This window comes from Meleagris gallopavo, chromosome 2 (assembly GCF_000146605.3).
Source record: "Meleagris gallopavo isolate NT-WF06-2002-E0010 breed Aviagen turkey brand Nicholas breeding stock chromosome 2, Turkey_5.1, whole genome shotgun sequence".
NCBI classification, from domain to species: Eukaryota; Metazoa; Chordata; class Aves; order Galliformes; family Phasianidae; genus Meleagris; species Meleagris gallopavo.
The window spans coordinates 30,119,237-30,124,859 of NC_015012.2; the positions used below are offsets into that span (position 1 = coordinate 30,119,237).

General features: G+C 37.0%; 1 long non-coding RNA gene across 1 annotated transcript; it reads right to left on the reverse strand.

Moving 5' to 3' along the window:
• Positions 1–2,032, reverse strand: LOC109366410. Its single transcript, XR_002112720.2, has 2 exons — positions 1,160–2,032; positions 1–605 (listed from the first exon to the last, which is right to left on the reverse strand). It is a non-coding gene; the product is annotated as an uncharacterized LOC109366410 (long non-coding RNA).
• Between the last annotated feature and the right edge of the window lie 3,591 nt (positions 2,033–5,623).

Consider the following 5,623-nt stretch of genomic DNA (forward strand, 5'->3'; position numbering starts at 1 on the left):
TTTCCCACCTGCACAGACACTTGTAATACCAGTCCTTTGTAGAGTTTGGATGTCATCGTTCTTTTCCTCCTGATACATTTCTCTCACATCTTGAAAGTTGCAGGTTCTCCTTGCTTTACATCCCTCCAAGCATTTGGCAGGCACTTGGGGTGGGATCTTCCCCCCACACCAGCTGTTTTTTTTGAAGGGCCTGGACACAGGAGTCCTCAGAGCAGGATAAGTATCTATCTTGGTAACCATGAGACATCAAAGCACAGTCACACAGGCAATTGCCAGTTGTCAGATGTAATAAGTTTAGCACTAACACAGCTTCAGGATATGTTAAATTAACTGTATGTTGACCACAAACCTGCAGTGATGGTGTAATGTTTATGTGATGGTGAAACAAGGTTTGATAAGACTTTACTTGTTGCTGCAGAGAAATCTAATTTCCTGTGATTTTTCCTGGGTCATGGTGTTGAGCATTCATGAGATTCTCTTTCTCTGGTCCTTTCTCCCCGTTCTTCTGACCTCCATTCACCTCTGGTCTCCTCCACTGGCTTCTGCAGAACTAATTCCTTCTATTCAGACCAGGGCTTCTGTCTTCCTTAAGCCCACACTTCCTCCTGCATAATGCAGAACAAAAATTGCCTTGATCTAGTTTACATTATCACTTACCTCAATGAAAATAACACCTGCCTTGTTATAAAATTAATGTTTTCGCAATTCTAAAGTTGTTATCTTAGCAGGCTTTTGTGAGTCCGGGGTGATAATGGAGCTAGTTTATATTTTCCAATTTATTTTACATTTTCTATGGAAATACTAAGATTCTTAATATATTTTAAGAAAGATTTTAAATTACTTTCCCAGTAGCAATATAGTTTATTTCTGGCATAATTCTCATATGTCCAATCTTTATTTCCTTTCAAAAAAATCCACTGCCTAGTTTTGCATGAAAAAAAGGAATTAACTATATCACTCTATGAAAATGTCCACAGTTTCTCTCTATAAGGCTCTGAAGAAATCTAAGTGTAAGGTTTGACTCATACTTTTTGGTTACAAAATAACTGGCTTCTATCAGCAATTTGTCTTTCTAACACTATTCTTTTATGCCATCTCTTTCCCTGTAAGTACATGTTTTATCACTGGCAATAAACAAAACACGTGCAAGCAATATTACCTTTGTTTCTCAAGCACAGTTAAGTGCTTTCCAGGTAGTTCTTTATCTGCAATGCGTAAGTAAAAGTTTGCTCAGCAAGGTGTTCCTTCATCTTTCATACCTTCTCTTGTCTGTCACGGGAAGATGCAAGTTGGCATCCAGATGCCCAGGTGCATGGTTTAACATGCTTGTTTCCAGCTTTAGACTGTGATGACAAATCTCACTGTTTGGCTATTGCCACTTCTCTCTTTGCTCCTTGGGCACAGTGTCCTGAATTTCAGCCTACAGAGACAATTCACATACAAAAGAGGCAATCAAAGGAAGAAAAAAAAATAATAATGATTTTTTTATCATTTTAAAATGGCAAAGAAAAGAAACATGAGGCTGGCTGCAAACACGTCATTATCCGTTTCTTTGTTTCTAGCAACAGTAATCTTGAATTTATAAAGAGGATTTCTCAGGAGAGTGGTATGTCATGGTGGGCTGTCGTTCTATAGACCCAAAGTTCTGGGACTCAGCTGTGGAGTTGACTTCAGAGACAGCAAATGTTGGTATCTGGATAATATAAATTCACTCCAGTACAACCTTTGGCAAAGCTGACTTTCATATCCTTCTGGAGACAGTCTCTGCTCCAGTGCTGCAAATTCTTCATGAGCAGAATGATGCTCCCAGAGTTTTCAGCTCACACTTGTATGGGAGAGCATCTAGAACTACAGAAAGATCCTTCTTCGCTCTTTCACCTCAGCACCCAGTAGCTCCTTCCCACATAGTGATCCTGGCAGTCCTGTGGACCCCAAAACAGAGACAAACACAGAACTGGGATGCTTCATAGCTCCTTATTTTCAGGTATTCTGTGGCAGAATAGGCCTTTGAAATGAAAATTTTCCAGCTGACTTTTTTTCCCCCCCCAAATTATTCTTAACAGCTGAACTGTGTTTTAGAAGGATTAGTCAGGTGGAAAAGACAAAAAAATAAGTTCATGTTCCTGAAGAGATGCCCTGGTTTCCCAATTTAACTGAGTGCAACTCAGGTCTTCTTTAAGCTTCAGAAACATGTGACAATAAGGATAAGAGGAAAACAGTCATCTTTTCGTATGCGCTTATGTTCTAGAAAAGGGTATTTTTAAAGGTTTTATGTGTATCCACCATTGTACTTATCTGATCAATTGTGAAAAGAGCAAATCACTGTTGACATTCATCTACAGAGAAAAGTTTAGATTTTATACACTGCTGCACCCATTATAGCTCAAGCAAAGTTCACGCTCTCAAGGCCAGCCTTCTTCATAATTCAGTCAACAAAATCTATTTTTTGTCTTGTTCTTCTGTCACTGCATTTTTACAGAGTTCAGAATGTGAACTTCTGAATGTGACCACAGCCATGAATTAGAGCAGTAATTTTGCAAGAAAAAAGGAGCAGAGATGTGAAAGATAAAATGGAAGAGCATAAAGTGGATGAATCTGCCAAAATTAGGAATTAGATATTTGCAAGACTAGTTCTTTTCCCTTAGCATGAGCCTTAAGCAACAATCCAAATCAACTTAAGCAATGACAACACTGATTCACACATTTACCAATTTACATGTAAAAAAAAAAAAACAAAAAAGACTATATACTCAAATGTAACAAGTAACTCATATCTTGACTTTTAAATAGGGACTTTGATTTTCAAAAATTAAGTAATATTAAGTATATTAAGACTTCCAAAATTGTAGTGCTCTAAAAGGCACTGCCTAACACTAAGAATTTTCTTCTTCTGTCATACTTTTCTTACTTTTGTTACTGTGTAAGTTAGTTAATGTCTACCAGACAAATGCAACTGCAAAGATTCATCCTCAATAAATAAAGGGGATTTGTGAGGTAAAATTAAGGAAAGAAATAGGCAGAGCTCGCTTAAATAACTTCGTAATTGCTGATAAATGCCAAACTGATGCAAAAGGAAAGATGAGAACTATTCAAGATACAATAATAGCAGGTTGCAATGTTAAATTCAGAAAAGGATAATTTTAAACTAGATTGTTTTGAAATTATCGTAATGATGAAGATTGATTAGATTGAGAAATGGTGTTGTAGTGGAATTAAAAGCAACATCTCGAATTGATATTTTAATCAGCAGACGCTGAGCTGGAGTCTGCTATCTGGACCAGCAGCCACTCTCGAACAACGAACAACGTGGGAAGCTGTCTCAGAAGGACCATTAAGATCTCTTTAAATCACAATCCAAACTCTGTAGGCTAGTAGTTCTGGGGGTCAGCATCAGACATCACAGTAAGTAATCACGTCTTTAAGTTATGTCAATTCATCTTTTGTTTTGGTAATGGTGGGGCTGTTGGAATGTTTTCACCAGCTCAGTGCAACGTGTTGATAGGGAGCAAACAGAGCCCCACTGAGAGTGTTCTGAATTGTTCACGCAACGTACCTTTGGTTCTGGTTTACAGCCGAGACAGTGTTAATACCACACCATTGTTTGATTGTTGCTAAAAATGGGAGCACACCTGGGATCTGGCGGGGCCACTCAGCAGGGGGCAGAGCCAGAACAGGTGGTGTAAATTAGGCTAGGGAATATTGCATCATGTGGAAGGCTATAAAGCTGTGGGGAGTTGAGCAGAGGCTGGTTAGTGCTAGGGGATTCCTGGATGTTGGTCAGTAAGTGGTGAGTCCTTGTATTGCTGATGGGCTGTGCTGGGTGTCAGCTAGAGGGTGGGTGATGCCTAATTGCATTGTGTTTATATAGTTATTACTACTTTATTTGTTGTTTGTTTCAATTTTCTTTTTCTCTGCTAGTAAGTAGTTTTTATCTCAACCCATGAGTTCTATTTTCGTTCCAGCAATTCTTTGCCCCACCTGGAGGGAGGGAGAAGAGTGGGCAGTGAGCAAATGTTTTGTGATATTTAGCTGTCTGCTGGGTTAAACCATGGCCTTACGGAAATTCTCCGTTGCAGTGAGCCTTTGTTTCATCTTAAAGGATGAAGTGAAAGTCAATTAGGCTGAGACAGTGAAAATGTTGTTTTTTTACCAGGACAATTTTATAACTTTCTAGAGAGACATTTTGGCCCACAGTGATGAGGCACCTCATTGCTCACTCTACTTTAGGTTAACAAAAAAAACTACCCTGCAGTTCTTTGCAAGTCTTCCTCAGGAGGGGAGAATGCAGACTACTTAAGAAAAATAAGCTCTTGAAATGACAGCTCTGTAACTCCCCCCAAAAGACATACATGAGGGGTAGTGATTGTTCAGAAGGAAAATAGTTAAAATACTTTGGTATAGATGAATGCTGCTTGCAGGAAGTAAAGGAATAGGTTAGATAATATGTTCGTAAAAATAACCAGTCAGAGCAAGATATGTAATAATACTGGATTAAATTTATGATATATTATAGGACAGATTTGCAGAACAAATGGAAAAAGGGGTTAATTACGTGCTTTGTGCTCATAGAAATCAAAATCTGAGGGCCGGAATAAAATTATGTTAAAATTGCAAGATCTTTTATTTGAACAAGCTTTTCACCTGGCTTTTATAGCACCTAATAAAAACAACAATAGTGTGGGCATGTACTTTTTTTCTCCTTGAATAAGGCATCCACAAGCTTCTTTATTCCGGATAACCTTTAAGGCTTCAATATTTCCAGAACTGTTTTGGGGTGAAACTTCTTGTAAAATCTTATTTTAAAAGCAGCCTCTTCTGGATTACTAGTTGTTAAAAAGATATGATGTCTATGATGCATTCATAAACTCTCTATAGCATCATTTTTGGCTTGACTTTCACTGGAGATTTCATTTTAGACTGCTCTAACACTGCAATGCTTATTAATCATCAGGGGAAAAAAGCTTATTCATGAGAATTTTCCCAAGAGAAGCCTTTGATTAAAGCTCTTTTATATCAGTAAAATTATCCAGTAATATTTTCCAAACTAAAATCATGTAAAATTATATTTTTCTTCTTTTTGATATTTTTTATCATCCTAAAAACAATAACTTACTATGGGAACTTCTCTTTCCTCACATTTTTGAGATTTTGATTAACTATAAAAAAATCTTACTGCCTATTATTACTTGTTTTCAATCTAAAGAATAGCTTCATTCAATCCTTTTGCAAGTTACTTCATCCAAAATGAAAGTAGGATAAAAGTGAAAAGGAAGACTTATTTCTACTCTTAAGAAAGAGGATATCAGAATTTCAGTCTATGCTACCAGTTTTTTGAGAGAGGGCGAGACTAGAAGAGAACATGAGTGTTTCCATAAATATTTAGGGTTTTTTAATCTAGTGAAATCTAGTTTTAAAAGTCTTTGAAACACCAAAGTTTATCTTTCTTATAGATATACAACATTTCTGAAACATTTAATGTGAAAGAAACCATGATCTTCAATCCTCTTCAGTGATTTGACAATCTAAAATGCTAAAACTGAAAAGATTCGTTTCTGAATACATAAAGCTGTAGGCCTACTTTACCAGTTTTAGTTGAAATTGATGAGATATTAAGCTAATTTGG